Source organism: Dermochelys coriacea, chromosome 19 (assembly GCF_009764565.3).
Source record: "Dermochelys coriacea isolate rDerCor1 chromosome 19, rDerCor1.pri.v4, whole genome shotgun sequence".
Classification (NCBI taxonomy): Eukaryota; Metazoa; Chordata; order Testudines; family Dermochelyidae; genus Dermochelys; species Dermochelys coriacea.
This window is the reverse complement of record NC_050086.2, coordinates 16743925-16762530: the sequence shown is the minus strand read 5'-3', so window position 1 is coordinate 16762530 and position 18606 is coordinate 16743925. Positions and strand designations below refer to the sequence as shown.

Here is an 18606-nt window from a genome sequence, read left to right as displayed (position 1 = left end):
GGGCTTTTTTTGGGTACCTTCTTTCCATAGAAAGTTTCCACTGCAGATATTTAAATTAAACTTACACGTATTTTGGTCTCAAACCTAGGAGGCTACTCAACACGAGTTTGGCTGAAAATCAACAGAAAATAATATCATGTTCACTTCCAGGTATCCCAGCTTCAGAAACACAGAGCGATGGCAAGGAATTCAGAGAAACAGTCAGAAGGTTTAGTTATGTGAGGAAAGAAATGAAGAGACTAAGAGGCAGTAGCTTAGCTGAACGACAACTACTGGGGCTATACAACAGACCAGAAACATCTGAAAAGTGAAAGTACATTCGAGAGCGAATATATTTTGAGGGTTATCCATTGCAAATATAGTTAGATCTGATGGTATCAAAGTGATCAAAAGAAAATGAAAGATGAATATCTGAAAAAAAACTTTCACGAAGATTCATCAAGTGCATAAATCCCAGCACCTGAGTTATCTAAAACTAGACTGGACCCAGCAATATATACTAAGCAATGGAAAACTTTCTTCTTTCAGGAGGCAGGTGGATTTAGATGAAATTCTCCATTTCCAGTTTCTGTGGCCTCAGCCCTGAAGTCTGTAATCAGGATAAAGTTCCATGGGTGTCAATGGGAGTATCGTCTGAGTCAGGACTTCAGAACTGGGCCTTATGAGTCTATGAACAACCTGAATGTGTCTGCCACTTTACAAGGTACTGCAGGCCATGCCTCCATGCACATAGCTGGCTGAAATGAAAGAAACTTCCATTTTCTGGGACTGCATACCAATGGGGTAACATTCATATCGTGTAGAAAAGATGCTTCCTTCACAAGATATAGAATCTACCTTTAAATACACTAAAGGGATTAAAATCTCAACAGACTTGTGGGTTCTTATGGAAGAATGACTCATAGGAAGGATGGCAAAGATGTATTTCTATAAAATATTAAACATAATAGGTCTCTCTGCCAGAGATTGAAAAAATAAAAAACATGATAATTGGCCCATTGTTTTTCTCCTGATCCTGAAAGTCACTAATGGCCCTTTGGGTGTGTGAACAGATGTCAACCCAGTACTGCAGGTACCACATTTTATCAATTGCAAATTATTGCTCAGCATTTAATTAAATTTTTATTGTGGCGATTCTTGTCAGTTCTCTCCACGGTATCAAATGGACTGAGCAGAACAATGTGCCTCCTGAGCAAGCAGTCAGAGCTCATCTGTATAAAGATGCAACTTTTTTAAAGAGAAAAAAGAAAGACTAGATGCACAGTTAAGATATTTGATTTATTTAAATTTTTGCTTCCTTTATAGAGGGCCCAAGGTGCACTCACTGCCTACTGGGGTTCCTTAAGCCTGAAACTTGAACTGCCTACTGAATTCAGAGGGCGCTCTAGATACTTAGAACCTCTCTGGATCCACCCAACTAAAGCTGGAATTGAACAAGTTAACATTGAGCATACTCCAACCTGCCTTGCAAACAGGACAGCAGCCAGCCAGCTATAAATGTGTGTGCTGATGCTTTACCTCCCGGCGCCCCCCAAGAGCTTTAGGAAGTCACAGGAGACAAAACTGGAGTGATGGACTGAAAATTAAAAGCCGAATCAATAATTAAATGCTGCGGGTCATTGAATTGCACAAATCTGTCGATCTATCTTTCCCCCCTCCTTTTAATCAGAAGGGCTGTTTCAACAATGGGTGGTGTGTTTCTGTAAGAACCATGTTACATACCGCTGCCTTGATGCCTGTGTTAGGTGGTGTATAAATCAATAATAATAAATCATTTGTAGAACTCTGAGTCATTAAGAGTGTTAAGCAAATGGAATGTCTCCAGAGCACCGAAAACAGAGTGAGAGACTGATTTGAGTAACTTATTAAAGCGTTTATTAAAATGCAAACTCGCAAAACATCAAATATGTATAGCACAGACAAAACCTCCTTTCCTCTTTCCGGTATCAGTCTCTCCATAACAACTACTGAAAGAACGGGCCCTTAAGCACATGTGTGCATGCATACCCACACATGCACAGACACACACACACAAATACAGGCAGAGCTACCAAACCCCAGCTCATTATCTGGTCATTGTAACCCTCTGTCTTCCCCTGGCTGACTTGCTCACTTTTCTTTGATTTTGTCTCAGACTGTAAACTCTTTGTTGCAAGGACCATAGCATGCTGTTTATTTCTCTGTACACTCCTAGCACACCATGGGTACTATACAGATGATAAATAACCGATAATTAGTAATAATAACAAACAGCAATACCTAGGCCAGGAACAAACTTCTCTTATAATTGTCCCCTATGGGTGTTCTTACACATTTCTCTGACAAATGTGGCAACTGATCATTGTCGGCGACAGGATACTGAACTAGATGGACCCCAGTCTGATCCAGCATGTCAGTTCCTACATACACCCTACAGAACTTGCAGCAATGCAGCTGCATGGGTGTAGCTGCGCCGCTGGAGTGCTTGCGGTGGAGTCACAGACACTGTAAGCCGACAGGAGCCGACACAGCACTGTCCACACCAGCGCTTAGGTCAGTGTCATTGACGTCGCTCAGGGATGTGGATTATTCACAGCCCTGAGTGACGTAAATTATGCTGAAGTAACCTGCAGTGTAGACAAGGTCTCAGTATAACCAAACTAGGGTTGTACACAACAGTGTATAAAGATATTGACATTGATATTGATATTATGCATGACAGTGCATAAAGATATTACACATCAGGTTAAGGTATGAAGGGAAGAAGAAAACTGTGTCTATTTCATACCAAAGGAGAAATTTTAGATAGGCAGAAATGTAATTGCTCATGCCGTACTTTAGCCAGGGTTAACATCCTACTCTTGTGAGAAGTGCCAGGGATTGTCAGTGCTTCAGTGAGTGCAAGTACACAGTTAGGGACTCAGTTTTATGATACATCTGTAAAAGATGTTTTGAAGTTCTCCAAAGTTCTTCCTGAGCCGGTAACAGAACACTGTCAGCTTTATCTTCGCACAGGCATTACATTCAGGTTAAACGCAATCCATCCGGAAAGGGACAGCAGCACTCTTTATGCTTGTGCACTAGCTGATAAGTTGCTGCTGCCACTCCCATGAACGAAGCTCCCAATGAAACATGCCCCAGCTATTTCTCCCCTGTGCAACGGGCATTGCAAAAGGAGGAAAAGGAGTGCCTGGCAAAGATACTGACTGTGCTGGAATCCAGCTTAACTGCATGGATCAAGAGTCATTAACCAGCAAACACATGAGAGTGAACAGCCCATTAGGTGCCCTTGATCTCTGCAGTCCTAATGAACAGTCTCTGGGGTTATAACAAATTGGGTATCTGATATCACCACATCCCTCTTGCACATTCCAATTCTCCTTTCCATGTGATTATCAGTTGAAATGTGCTATGCAGGTGCCAAAATCCTGGACACAGCAGGAGCACTTGTGCTGTGCACTTCGGAATTGTCTAGGGCTGGGATGGGGGTAGAGGAATCTTTCTCTGTCCATGCCATGGAGCAACTGTGGAGTCACTCTGCGACTATTACTGCAATCTCATAATTTGAGTCACCTCCTTGCCACAAGCATGACCCCTATGTGGAAGAAATGGCTGATGGATCCACTGACTCCTTCCTGCCCTCCACTCCTTGGTAGGCAGTAGCATACAGGCAAGTCCACAGGGCTGGGCATCATGTCATGCACACTTCTCATCTCTCTCCCACAAAATGACACCACCTTGGTTTCACTGCAATAGGGCCATCTGTGGGCACACATAGGTAGGACATCCATCCCTCCAATGTAGCAGCCTACAGCTAACAGGGGCCTAATAAACGCTTTGATAAACAGACTGAGCCCCTGAATTAGGGAAATGCTACAAGGCATAGGCCAAATCTGCCACCATTCTGCACATGGACTCCACTGAGTTCAGACATGTTTACTTCAAAGATGATTTGTTTTCCTCCCCAGAAGAAAATGTGGCTGTTAGTAAGAAATCCTTTTTCTCATCTACCAGACATGTTCTGAAATACTGTGATAACAGCCCAGTACTGGAGAGACTGAACACAAAGCAGCCCCTTGCCAATCTATCTGGGGGCTTTTGGACACCATTTCCTATCAGAGTCGTAGCTGTTTCTTGGCTCCATCAGAAATGTGGCCAATAAAAATCTCCCAAAAAGACTGTTCCCAATTAAAATTAGCCCTGAAGAAATCAGTATTGTGGCCACTTGCTTAACATATTTCTCCCGAGAAGAATTTCTAGTGTTTCCTTGATGAACCTGGAGCTTAGCAGTTTCCACAATGATTACAGAAAAAGCAGCAGTGCCAGAAAAAACACTGTTAAAATGGAAAAATCCCCTGTGCTCACTCACACATATACACACACACCCTCTCACATACAGCACAAACACAGCTACTTTCCAAGACCAGGAACCATTCCTCTCAGACCATCGGAATAGCACAAGCACAAGATGCCCATGCTAGGCAAATAAAGAGACCTGATTCTGCAGCGGTAAATGCCAGATGTAAACTGAATTAGAATCCCACTATTTATATATCACTGAGTGTATCTGCATATGTACACTTTCAACACCTACTCACATACGCACTTTATAAATGGACATTGTTATAACGGACCATCACTGACAATGAACTAAACGCGGCTTCCCAAGCATTAGACTCAGTATATTACACCTGGTAAGAGTGGATAGAATCACAACTTATTTTCTGCACTGTAAGGGGCATTTTCTGACCCTAACGTGACGCTGATGCAGAAGCGGCAAGGAGAAGTAGCAGATTCACCACCAGCAGTTTAATTTACTTAGTTATTTGACTTCAAACACATAGAGAACTGCAGCTTCCATTCTGAGCAAAACACTCACGGCTGAAACGGTGCCTGTGTTTTTGGCACCTTCCCCACTCACATCCTCATGCTCACCCTTCCCACTACAGATAGTCCAGCTCTCGGAGTTCAAAACAAACCCAGACTGGGGATCGAGACATGCCCAATACTGACTGTGGCTTCAGTACATAAAACAGGGCTTCTGGGTTTCAGCATTTCTTTACCAAAAAACAGGAGATAATTCTCAACAAATACCCATCCAGCTGCAGTCAGCACCCTCACCTCCTTCAAATCCTCTTCCTGACTCATATCTGTCAGGAATCAGAGTAGCAGCCGTGTTAGTCTGTATTCGCAAAAAGAAAAGGAGTACTTGTGGCAATTTTGTTAGTCTCTAAGGTGCCACAAGTACTCCTTTTCTATCTGTCAAGAAGCAAGCCAGTGATCAATTATTTATTTAAATTAATATGTTTGTTCACTGAGACCTCATCTAGTCACTTCCTGATCAGATTTATAGCACACACTCCCCAGTACTCCCCCACCTTGTTGGGCTCTCCCTAACTCACTGTGTTATCTCAACATTTTAGATTGTTAGCCCCTCCAAGCAGAGGCATCATCTGTTTGCTTTTAGAGGGTCGGGGGGCAGGGAGGGATAGCTCAGTGGTTTGAGCATTGGCCTGCTAAACCCAGGGTTGTGAGCTCAGCCCTTGAGGAACCTGGGGCAAAAATTGGGGATTGGTCCTGCTTTGAGCAGGGGGTTGGACTAGATGACCTCCTGAGGTCTCTTCTAACCCTAATATTCTATGACACCCATTTGGCCACTGTATAAAGCAAGAGCCTGATTCGCCTATCCTTATTCACCATGAGTTTATTGGAAACTAGTTTAAAATGGCAAGCTATTACTTTCAGTAGGAGGGATTTCCCGGTGCTGCTTGGGAGCTAGAGGGCCCTGGGGAAGCCATGTGGTCTGAGTCAGTCAGCAGACAGCCACTTTGAAAGAATCAGCTTAAAGCAAGGTGGGGTAAGTTGTGCCTCACTGCAATAGACAGCAGCCTGTTTTCGCCCTGGTCTGGGATTCTGAGTTCTGAGAAATAAAGTTGTGCTATGTTGCAGCTGCCCAGCGGGAGTATTTTGCTTTTCTCTAGCTTCTCTGTGCATGTGCTGCAATCATAACGAACATACGTCAGTGTGACAGAACTGGGTTCAAACTGAACAATAATGTCCAAGTATGTTTTCTGTGGTAATTCTTCATGCTTCCCATGATCCACACAGCCACAGCCAACAGCTTCCCAACGAGAAATGGGCTGGAAGCCACATGCAAATGGCCTCTGAGAGCCACATTATGTGAAGCGGAGCGCAAAAAAAAGTTGGGCTTTTCTGATTTTTATATTCACATATTTGCTTGCGTTCACTCTTCTTCTACCCATCATTACCCATTTACTTGGAAATATCAAAAACCTTGTGCGTACATTTTTGCATATCATATCTTCTCTTGAATAACTTCAAGTTTTGATTAATGCAAATATGATCACAAAATATTTTCTATCTTTGTACCAAATACCCACAGGTGAATGACAGATCAAAACATTCAGGCAACAGACCATCTACGCTGGCAATGTATTACAGGCAGAATCAAAAATAAATCGTACTCCATGAAGATAGTGTGGCAACCAATCCTCATCTGGGAATTTCCCTCAACTTCTTTAAAGAGATACACCCTGCGTCATGAATAATAAAACCAATGCTGCAGACTTCTCTCAGGCCAAAGAAAAACAGCACAGCACTGACTTTGGATTCCTTGATTTGGCAAAAATGGTCTCAGCCTTCCAGGGGGCACTATATCTGACTGTGAACAGCACCATTTAAAACAGGGGTAGGACAGCAATCAGGGTTTCGCTTTAATAAAAATACTCCTTGCATAAAAGCTACTATTGCAGTAATGGTGCAAAACACTGCAGTAACCGGATCATTACTGTGAAATACCTGTAATATTTTAGCAGCGAGGCTGTGCCCCTGAAGCACAGATCTGCCCGTGGGCACCTATGGAGGCACTACGCTTCTGTGAGCCAAAACATCTCCCCAAAGTTCCTGGTGAGCAAGAGGAACACACCTGCTATGGCACTGATTGGGGGAATTCTGCACATCTCCCAGCCAGACCCACTGGCCATTATAGGGAAGGGGACAGCTTTTCTGCAGCCTTTGGGGTAGTTTGCATGTCAGGGGGACTAAAAGGGACCATTTCCTGCATTCGGGAGAGCTCCTGAACTGCAAATGGGACCAGTGTCTGCCTGGAGAGCGTGGGGGGAAGGCTTCTCATGTTGTTTCTCTAAACCTGTGCATGTGTGGAAGTGCCAGCTCCAGTCCAGCCCTTGATGACCAAACTAAGCTGATGATTAAGGCTAAGATTTTGTCACGGATATTTTTCAGTAAAAGTCATGGGCAATAAAGAAAAATTTATGGAAGCCCATGACCTGTTCCTGACTTTTACTAAAAATATCCATGACCAAATAGGGAGCAGCTGGGCAGCTGTGGGGGCCAGCTGGGAGCTGCGGAGTCCCTTGTGACTTCAGCCTGCAGCGGCCAGCAGCTGCAGGGTCCCTCTGCTGCTCATGTTGGCCGGGAGCTGCGGGGTACCCCCGCTGCCCTTGGTGGTTCAGAGCTCGAGGGGGTCCCAACAACTCCCGGCCACTGCAGGCTGAAGTCACAGAGGTCTTTGGTAGTCACAATTGTAGCCTTACCGATGATCTTTTCCGTACTATGGTTTCAGCAGTTCACTGTAACACACAATGTTTAAAATAATATTCCTTTGCCAGTCATCTAGCACTCTGGACCCTGGGCTTTCAGAATACAGATTGTGAGGAGCCAGACAACATCCCTGAGAGGTCATGAAGTGTTGCTATCCCCATGCTACAGACCTGGAAGCTGAGACACAGGCTGTGGCTACACAGGGAAATTGACCAGAAGAGCTATTGCAGAATAAATTATTCCAGAATTGCTCCCAGACTGGTCATATTATTCTGAAATAAAAATAATTTTTATTCCAGAATAGTGTCCACACAGGCAACTATTCTAGAATAGCGATTCTGGTCAATGTCCCTTGTAGACAAGGCCGTAGAGTGGTGAAATGACTTCCCCACAGTTCACACTGTTAGTCTATGACACATACACTGTAACTCAACCATAATATATGAGCTTGATGCAGGAATTCCTGAATGAACTTCTCTAGCCTGCATTATGCAGGTCAGACTAGATTATCAGAATGGTCTGTTCTGGCCTTGGAACCTATGAGCTGGGAACAAAACCCAAGTCTCCTGATTTCTAGTCCTGTGCTTTAACCACAAGACCATCCTGCACACTTTAAAGTGCCGATACTGACCCCGGTCTACTGGTGCTTGGCTGGGGAAGGGTAGTTTTATCATAGGGTTTTGTTGCTTTTACTCTAGGAAGGTAACAAAAGAAATACATGAGTGCTACAGTCATGTTTGTGGGAGGTAACTTAACACACATCTTGACTTCCAAAAAGTCTGCATTCTTCTGTATATATACACATAATCCCATGTTCATTTATGGTTCTAGTCTGACCTTTCAGTGCACTATTTTATTCAGCTTCTCCAATTCTAAAAGGAGCCATCTTCTTTTAATTTTCAAACAAATAAAACCTTCTTTTCTTTAAAACGTACAAACCCTATGATATTTTATACTGTTTTGCAGCTCAAATATAAACAAAATGTTTCCCCTTCCCCTAGCAACCCCAATTTCCTTTCTGCAAAAAAAAAAAAAAAAATCTCTCAATTCAGATCATTACTCAGGTTAGGAAGCCAAGTTTCAAGCTCAGGCTTGATTGAAAGACTTTCCCCGCTGGTTTCCCCTCCTCCAAAGAGAAGCTGCTGTGACCAACCCTTCTAAAGAGGAGAATTCACTCCATAAATTCTATATAGCGTTTAGCCCAGTGTAGAGTGACTACTACTTCTCCTTCAGCTGTGGGATTCACCTCTTAACCCTCCTACCAAGAAAATTAACAGCCCTAAAATTGTTCTTTTCTGTTTTAAAGGATAAGGGCCAGAACCACAGCTGGTGTAAACAAGCATAGCTCTAGTGACTTCAATGGAGCTCTGCAAATTTGTACCAGCAGAGAATCTGGCCTTAGATGGACTGTAATCTTCCAGCAGCAGAGTTGATGCTGGCTTGGGTTGACTATCCAGGTGCCGAGTGTTAGTTTACCTAAGCTCTTCTAACTGAAAAGGAGAGAGAAACTGGAGATTGCATTGCTTTCTTTAGGCAACCGATAGTTCATTATTTCTCCCCAACAACTGCACTTTATGAAAATGTTTCTTCATTTTTATTTTTGAATCTTCACATTTTTGTCTCATCTTTGCCCTTGCTTGTTTTTTTAATTAATGTTACTAGATTTCCTCAGAAGGAAACAAAACCAAAAAATAGAATAAAGGGCAGGAGGAAGCGAATGAAACTTGTGGGCAGCTATTTAAAGAGTCAGTGACGCCTCATGGAAAACTCCGAAACACATTCCAGCTAGTGACAATTCTGCTGCTCCAGCCTCAGGTAAGTTATTTGTTTTACTTGGGTTCCTTATAATTACGGGCACTGGCATGAAAGACCTCTGTTTATTGAGAATTCATCCACTCATGCTGCCCATTCCCCAGGTGATGCTGGAATATGGTTTGTAACATCTGAATCATTTCCACAGCTCCCGGATGGGACATCACTGGCAGAGTGGAATTTCACATGTGTGGGGTGGGAACACAGGGGCTTAGCTAAAGAAACACAGAAACTCATCAGGAACAGAAATGCACCTATTAATAAAGAGCGAGGCAGCAAAATACGAAAGCAGGCGCTATGGTAGACCTGCCAAGTGTCATACATGCAACATGCATGACACCCACACATTTGGCAATTCTGTCAGGATTGTCCACATATCTGGTAAAGAAAAGTTCTGAGAGAGAGACAGAGACATCCTCTACTGCATTGTACCCTGTAGCCTAGGGTAAGGGCTAAGGGAGCTGCAAGCCAGGAGACAATGAGTCCTACTTCCCATTCATTCCCTATATGCTGTCAATAGCTCTGTACATTTCACAACCCATATTCTTATCTACCTGATGAGGCAACTATCATTCATGCACTTTACAGATGAGGTCACCTTAGGTAGTGCTGCTTCTGTGACAAACCCAAGTCTTATCCATATTACCACACTGTCTTTAAGAATGGATGTACCAAATTATGTGCTTCGCTATCCTGTCTTGAACTACTAGACCGCACTCTGCTCCCAAGGCCAGGAACAGAACTTGGGGATCCTGGTACCTGCTGTCTCACAAATAGCTGTCTAGCCCATTGGCAAAGTGTGTCAGTCTTCTTCTGCAGCCAGGTCCACTTAGAGGATAACAGCCTACTTTCACCACCAATTGCTCAAGTAAAAGAATTCTGTGCTGTGGATCTAAAGGCCTGAATTCAAAACCTGTTAGCAATCCTTGTGGAAAATAACAGCATGTGGTCATGAAATTAAAGACAGTATCAGTTTTGTCCTCATGGGCTCTGAAAGGTAGGAATCTACCACAATGCAGACCTGCTATGGAGCACAGGAGGGGGATTTCCCTTTGGTGCTCTCTAGCAGATGGGCAGCAATGGAGTCTCTTGGTTGGATGTGGGAGCATGATAAGAAGGAGCTTAAGGAGCCATTGGGTTTATGTGGAAAAAGGCAAAGGGTGGATCTACTTGGAATCTGCTGATTCGTGCCCCCCCTACCCCCAGCCCCTAGTTGTACCATCAAAATAGAGAACAAGTGTATCTGTTCCTAAGCACATCAAACACACCCAAGAATTTGAAGCAACCATACTGCAAACCCCCAGATCCAATGTCTGGATCCCACTGGACCAGCCAATTTTGGCTTCAACTCCCAGAATTCCAGTACCTGCATAAAGAACAAGTCTAGTCACTCCTATGCGCCAATAAATCTGAACCTCAAAGCTTCCTGGTGCAACAATGCTGCAAAAACCTAGATCCATGGGTTCTTTTCCCAGAGACCTTCTAAAGTCTGCAGGAAGAGCAGAAGAAGGGCCAGCTGAGTTTGGAGGCAGTGGGTGGGGGCCAGGAAGCCATGGATCCCGTGAAATTGAAATCTTGTTTGCATAGAAAACTCTATACACCCTATATATAAAGTTTACCATGTGTTTGAAAACAGCATGTGCCGAGCTCATAAAGTTTGCCACATAAACTGGTGCACTTGTGTCCTTGAAAACTCCAGACCTGATTCTCCTATCTTGCACCTTGTGTTGTTATTTACAGCTGAGCACTGCAGATGTAAAATGCCACCAGATTCCCCACTCTTTCACACCAGTGGTAGCATTTTACACTTAACTTTACCCAGGTGTCAGTGATTACACAAGCTGCAAGACCACAGACAAATGCAGCCCTCTCTGTGCAGGATACATACATTTTTGGGGTGTGGGTAAAGGCTGAATCTTGCTAATTGTTTCCTCCCAGTCAAGAGCTGCTGAATGGTTTCTTCTCAAACTCTCCAAAAGAATAGTGCCCCAATTCAGTAACGTTTTGTGCAACTGAAATCAAGGGGTTAGAAAGGAAACATTTAGGCAGCCTTAGATTGGTTACCATTGAGCCCACTAGGGAAAAAAGCTTCTCAGAATTTTTCCATCAGACGTCGGTAGCTCTATGTATACAAAAGACTCCTCTGCTCAGCCTCACTGGGAACATTCTCAGCCTTGCACAGTATATAACCTTCCCTCGCCCAGTTGCACAAGGAAATCTTACTCACCTGGTGGCTACGGAAACCTTTCTGCATACAGAAATGGACCAGCATGTTGAGAACATGGCTAAATTCAAGCACCTGGGAAAGCCAATACTATAGCACCTGTGCCTGGCCTGGGGTTAAAGGGAGAGTCTTTGTCTTGGCTGCCAATTGAAATACTGTGATATGGTGGAGAGTGAAGGTTTACTGCACATTTACTTGGGCCTGGAGATAGAAGAAACTAGAGGAAAACTAGCTATTTCAGTGCAAGAGGAGTGTGCCCAAAACAACTGTGGAAATTCACCATTGATGTATTGCAGGGAGTTCTCAGGAGACCTACCACCAACTTGAGGGGATGGCTGGGCTGATTTCCCAAACCCCGGTAGAGTCCCCGCTTCTCTGATTACTGCTAGATCATCCATGTCAGAGACTCCTTATCCCTGGCACTCAGGAAATATTTCTCAACATCACATTTGCTTTTGCCTTTGGAATAAACATCAGGTATTTTCAGAACATTTTCTCAGCGGATTCTCTCCTTCAGATCCCCCTAGAAGTCCCATGTACATAATCTCACACACCCTGCAAACTGTGCTAGCTGAATACCATTCTATTTTATCAACAGCTCTGTATATTTTTCAAGCACAAACCCTAAACATTTCTGTTTGCCCAATGGTTCTGCCTCTCTCCTTAGTTGTGGCCATAAGAACGTGATTTGTTTAAAGGGGAAAACAAACAAGTAGAGTCTGCAGTCCCTCTCTCCGTTTTCTCTGCCACACTTGCACCTGGGGCATAGGCTTATCAGGATAAAGGGGAAGGAAAATTTGTGGGAGCTCCTTATTAAAGAACCAAAAGTATGTCAGCTGCAGCATCGCCTGACAGTATGCTGCCAAGGCACATACCCATTCCTTCAATAATCCATGTCTGACATTGAGAAATCAGAGAGATCCATATTGTAGATGAAAATTAAAAATAATCTATTAAGAGTACAAATTATTCAATCTACTTCTCTTACACTTTAACAGTCCTGCACAGAGATGAATGTGAAGTCAACAGAGTCCAAACATTCTCAACAGGGGGAACACTGGGGAAGCATCACTTCAAGTGAGAGCATAGTGTCCCAGACTGCATGAATGTAAAACTGCCACAAGAACAACTTTAGGGGGGTTACAGCTTCCCCAGCACTTTAATTAGTTAATAATTCAATTAGGACTGTTCATTTTGATGCACAATTAGAGTTTCCCTACCAAATTGTTTTATTTTACTTTTTTCCTTTTCTAAATAATAATCGAAATGAATGTTGTGCTGGAGAAAGGAGCCAGATTGAAAGCCCCAGAGAAAGAGGCTCTCTGTCCACAGAACAGGAGAAACCCAGAAAATAAGAGCATATGTTTCCCTTGTTCCACCCCACCATGTGTCCTTCAGTCCTCCACTAGAAGGTTCCCTTCTAAGGCTGAGTGGGATTCACTCAGCGTACCTCTGCTGAGGCTATCAATAAGTTAGTGCCATTATACAGTAGTAGGTTTTTTGGCTTTTGAGATGCCCCATCATCACCCCCCAGTCCTCGATTCATTTCAGGCAGGCTACAGTTTTACTCCTATCAGAGAGTTGGTTTCTGACTGTGCTGTGTATATTATTCTATGGGAAACAGAATGTAAAGTTTCTACAGCATTGAGGTTGTGTAAACCCAGCAGACAATGACAACTGCTAAGGAACATTAGTAGGTCTCTTCTTCCACATGCTCTAGGGGATCCCTGAAACGTACTAAAACAAGTCAGGACAGGGACAAGTGCCATAAAAGAGAGGATGTTGGGGCATCCAGATCACTGCTTTCCAGATGATAAAGGCTAAAAGTGTCCTTGCCTGCTGACAATGATATGGTCAAACAGATGAAGTAAGTGCTCAGAAGCCATGAGCTACCTATCAGCAGTAGAGCACAGTTCAGATTCTATTGCTGATGCTGCACATCACCATGTCAATTGCCCCAACCATTTTCACTTGCAGACTTTTACTGGGCCAAAGACACTTTTGTGGTAGCTGCACAATTAGTTCCAATTCTCAAGGCTACAGAAAATAAAAAAATACCCAGTCCTTCCCATCAACACCATATGTAGAATAAATATCCACACGTTTGCATTCAGCAGTTCAGTGCATGTCTGCATTTCAGAACACACCTCTGGCTGCATCACAGGCGCTATTAATTTCCATTGAGAAGGATTTGGGAGCTTAAATCATTACAGCTCATTTACACAAACTTAATACATTTTTAAAACTACCTCATTTTATGCTGATGTGCAGGTGTTAATCTCCCATGAAATATTGAAAAGAATAAAATGCCCAACAGGTTCAGCCCTCTAAAGACCCTTTACTCCACTATTCTAGCAATTTTTGCCACTCTCTCTTACTGCACTTGTTTTGCAGATATTTTCTGCTTCCAGGTTTGGAAAGTCGGTCTGATACAAAGCCTCCCTGCAGAACTTTCCTAAAGTTCATCTTCCTTTCCAAATGCAACCAGAGGCATCCAATGAAATGAGCTGTAGCTCACGAAAGCTTATGCTCAAATAAATCTGTTAGTCTCTAAGGTGCCACAAATCCTCCTTTTCTTTTTGAGAATACAGACTAACACGGCTGCTACTCTGAAAGCTTTGCTAAAGTAGTTACATATTTTGATCAGATGTTGTATGACAGCATCCCCATTATTTGCCACTTGCTTTCTTCTACTAACAACCCCTCCCCCTCCAAAAAAACCCAGCTATTCCAGATTGATGGCTCCCAAGCTGCCAGTGCTACCCGGTACCACCAGTGACAGTCCCGGACAGGACTCCCCAAGAACATCAGTTATACATGCACTTCAATTAACATTCAAACTGCAGTTTATTTATTTGCCAGTATTGGCACTTGGGCCGCCTGGCGAAGGATCAAGAGAAACAAGCCGTTCATGTTTACAGTATACAGGAGTCCTACATCCAGTAACTCCTGGTTACTCATTTACAGTGACCTCATCAGGGAGACATGCCTGAGTGTTACAACTGCCCTTACTTCACTTCTGGGCAATCTGCTGAGTCTACTCCCCCCCCCCCCCACACCTGACCACAGCTGATAAAAGGGAAAGAAACCCTCCCTGAACATTCATTGCCTAATCAGGATTTCATTACCTGCATCGACTCTGCTCCCATGCCCCCTGCATTGCAGCCTTCTCTCTCTCATGACTGTGGCTTGTAAGAGACAGGAACCCTGAGTCTCCAGGGGGATGTTCTGATGGGCTGTAACAGAAAAGGTTACTTTAAAGCTCCTTATTTGGGCAGTGATGTAAAGGGAAGTTGTTCAGTCAGCACCACCCACTTTTTCCATTCACTACACATTGTTTCCTGTTGTCAAGCAGCTGCTGTGGCTTTCGATACAGACAAGGGAATCCTTCAGCCCTTGGCTGGCTCTCATGCATTGCACAACTTGTTAACAGCACATTTCTGAGACAACCATCTCCTGGGCCAAACTCCTTATACTTCTAGCAAACATTTCTTTCTTTAAAATTTTGCAAAAATCCATCAAATCTTGACAATAGACACTGATATAAAAATCTCTCTCACACACACACACGGCCCCTCCATCACAAATGCTCACTTGTTAGCAGACTAGTGCCATATGAAAGTTGCTAAGTGAGACTGTCATCACAATCGATCTGAGAACCAATCTGCAGCAGTGGGTAAAGATCAGCCTGCATCTCACTGCAAGTCTCTCTTAAGGAGCCTGCCCAGCCTCTGGACTGTAAGGTGCTCAGATACCATGCTGACAGGTGCTATATAACTCTCTAAAGAGAATAAGACAGAACAAGGACTGTCTGCCCCATCAAGAATCGCTTGCCAAATCCCAATCCCAATAAGGAACTATGGGACCAGTGCTGTCTGCAGAAGAGCCTCTCTCAGGGACAAACAGCCTGATCAGGGATGGGTAGATTAGCCTGAAGCCGACCCACTTTGGTGTCCCGGCTACCAGCTGGTGGGACTGGCCCCGTGGCTCAGCGCTAGTGCAGCTGAGCTCCTTCCTGAGCCTGCTGGCTGGCTGCTGTGGGCTCCGGCGCTTGCCTTACGTCAGCCAAATGCACTTACCAGGAGGACACAAGCCGAGAGAGGAAAGCAGCCCCCTGGCGATGCCCCGCAGGCACCAGGGCTCTGCTCAGACCCGAGCAGGCAGCAGACCCGAGCCCTGCGCAAGCAGAGGCGCTGGGAGAAGGAAGAAAACAATCAGAGAGTGAGTGTGTGTGTGAGTGAGTGTGAGTGTGTGTGAGTGCCTGTGCCTGTGCCTACCCTCCCCGCCCCCATCCCTCTACCACAGGCTCCCGCGTCTCCCCCTCGCCATCCCCACATCCTCCTCCCCCGCATCTGTCCGCCCCCTGCCCCGTGACACGCGCCCTCCCGCTTTCGCCCCGGCTTGTTTCCCCGCAGCAGGGCGCGGGCTCAGCCCGGCCCCGGCGTCGCTCCCCGGCCGGCTCGCGGGGACACGGGCCAGGCAGAGCCGGGCAGGGCTCCGGCGAGGGGCGATTCCGGCCGAGCCGCGCGGAGTCTGGAGCTCGGTGGCCGGTGCGGGGAGCAGCCGGGCTGGGGCAGGAGGACTCCGACCCGCAGAGGGGTTATCACCTGCAGCCCACGCCCCAGCCCGGAGCTCGGGGCAAGGCGTGGGGACGGGGCACAGCCCAGGGAACCGGGATCGGAGCCAGGAACAAGTCTGGTGGCCCCTAGGAAAAGCGGGGATTGTAACACGTGTTAACTACGATGTGCCAAACATCCTGCGCTGGCCAAGGCAAGGGGGAGTTTTAACAGGTGTGAGCGGCTTCCCGGGATTAATCCTGAGCAGCTAACAGGGTACAACTACAGCTTGCCGGGCGTGCTCTGGGATCTGGACGTTTCCTAGCTGACCCGTGTTAACACGTGTTTTTTGGTTTTATTGTGGACTTGGCCTTAGAGGCAAAGGTTGGAAGATGTGGAAAGGCTGCCCCTCTCAATCTGGGTTGGGCTGTCTACTCCCCTGGGAACTGGGGCACACGCTCTCTTCTCCTGCAGTGTTAACAGGAGAGCCCTGCACACCCCTCCTTGGAGGGAGGGAGGGAGGGACAGGCTACAGGGATCATTAACATCGGGCTTCCGCCACAGGACACTCTCCAGCTGAAAACAGAACAGGTACCTTCCCAGCAGCACTGCATAGTAGCTACCTGCATCTGACAGCCACTTTGCACTTCCCCTGCCTAGCATAGGACACACCCACTTAGATTTATTGTATGGCAATGTCAAAAGGGGATTCCTACCAGAGCCTCCACTGACCCACCACTAAGTCCAGCCTGCAAAGTCCCCCATCTGCACACATTGAATCACTTGCTCTATGCTGTTTAGCAAGTGCTCTCCCTTAAACAGATCCTGTGCCAGCATGCAGAGCTCCTGAACTGTTGGGAAGTACCAGGAGGCTATGCCATGCTTCCAGCCTGGCCTCCACTGTGTGCAGGATGAACCAGGGAGGGGGGAGTCCTACTGGGAGCAGGAAAATCTGAAGCCATTAACATTTGGTTACACTACTAGTTCCTGACACTACATTCATTGCAGCCTGCAAGCCTCTCTCTGTGTTGCTTGGCCTTGCCATTCAATGAGAGCCCTGTGTGCTTTATGAAAGCAGAGCAACTACCTACAAGTATGAGAATATCTCTAAATTGCCCTGATTACACATTAGCCACAGCTGCGGGAAAGGAGCCAGGCTTCCAATTTCATTTTCACTCAGACTTTACATGTAGAAGCTTTCATAAGTGATGGCATAACAATGAAACCAAATCAGCTTTTCCATAGAATTTGCTGCATGAAGTCTTGAGGACACTGAACTCAGCCCACAGACAGAAAGCTGTGGGATACCTGTGTGCCTGACCTTACACGCTAAACTGTGTGAATGGGCAGTGTGCCTATACCATCCTCAGCAGAGCGCATACAGCCGGGGACAGTGTCAAAACTTATCCTTATTCCTGGGGTTTGACCTTACTGGAAACACAGAAATACTGCCACAACATAAACCGCATTCTAAGTGTCCTCCCCAAGACCAGGAGTTCCCAGGGTTTCCTTTTAGGACCTCCTCTGCCCTAGTATCCTAGTTCTCTACACAGCAAAGAGGCACTCTCAGACCCTTTATATTCTGGATGGAGCTAACCGGACCGCCAAGCTAGCATGACTCAGCAGTAAATACCCTGAATCTTCACACCAACTTTTAGCACCTACACCTGCAGCAATTCAGCAGAAGAGCCCAGGACTCCTATACGGGGTTTTAAAGTCTATCGCTGTCATAGATTAGGAAAAGGCACGTTGGGTGGATGTACAATACACACATGTTAAGAGGCCCACCGTATAATAGCTAATAGATTTTAAGAGGGGGACTTGTTCAGCGGGGATTTGGTATTATACTTACTTATCAAGAACTTCGTGGGAGGGGGTTAAGTCATTGCCACTGGTGCACACAGCTGAACTGAATGGATTACCTTTATCTTTACAGGTGCAGACAAAATGTTTCATTGTAAAGAAAGGACATGGCTGCAATAAGACAAAATGATCAGCCAAGGGAGACCTGTATGGGCTTGTTCCTGTTCCATGTGGTGATGGCAATGGATTTCAATGGGTGTTTTTAGTGGCTCCCATATACTATCAGGTTTCCAAGATGATGGATATAATGCATGGATTCAAGTCCTGAGATGATCTCAGAGGACAAAGCAACACAATGTTGAACTCTGAATTCAGGCAGCTGTAGGAAATCATGGTTTTTACAAACCACAAGAATAGCTTTGCATCTAAGGCCAGGTCTACACTTAAAACTTTTGCCAGCATAATAATGTTGGTTAGGGATTGATTTTTTTAAACAATATTTCCCCATAGCGCAGACAAAGATATACCAGGGGAAAAAGTGCTTTTGCCACTAGACCATATTTTGTTTAGGAAGTAGTATAAGCTGTACTGGCAAAGCAATCTTTTGCCATTATAAGCTATGTCCATGTGAGGAGGCTTTGCTGATATATC

General features: G+C 45.1%; 1 protein-coding gene across 7 annotated transcripts in view; it reads right to left on the bottom strand.

The window, feature by feature from the left end:
* Window positions 1–18606, bottom strand: part of HIVEP3 (HIVEP zinc finger 3) — a 425423-nt gene that overhangs the window by 156652 nt on the left and 250165 nt on the right. For 4 of the 7 annotated variants that reach the window (XM_043506206.1, XM_043506209.1, XM_043506210.1 and 1 more), the window contains one exon: window positions 14725–14832. The exons of the other annotated variants lie outside the window; for them this stretch is intronic. The gene's annotated coding sequence lies outside the window, so the exon portion shown is untranslated. The remainder of the gene's footprint in view (window positions 1–14724; window positions 14833–18606) is intronic. 7 annotated transcript variants of the gene reach the window in all.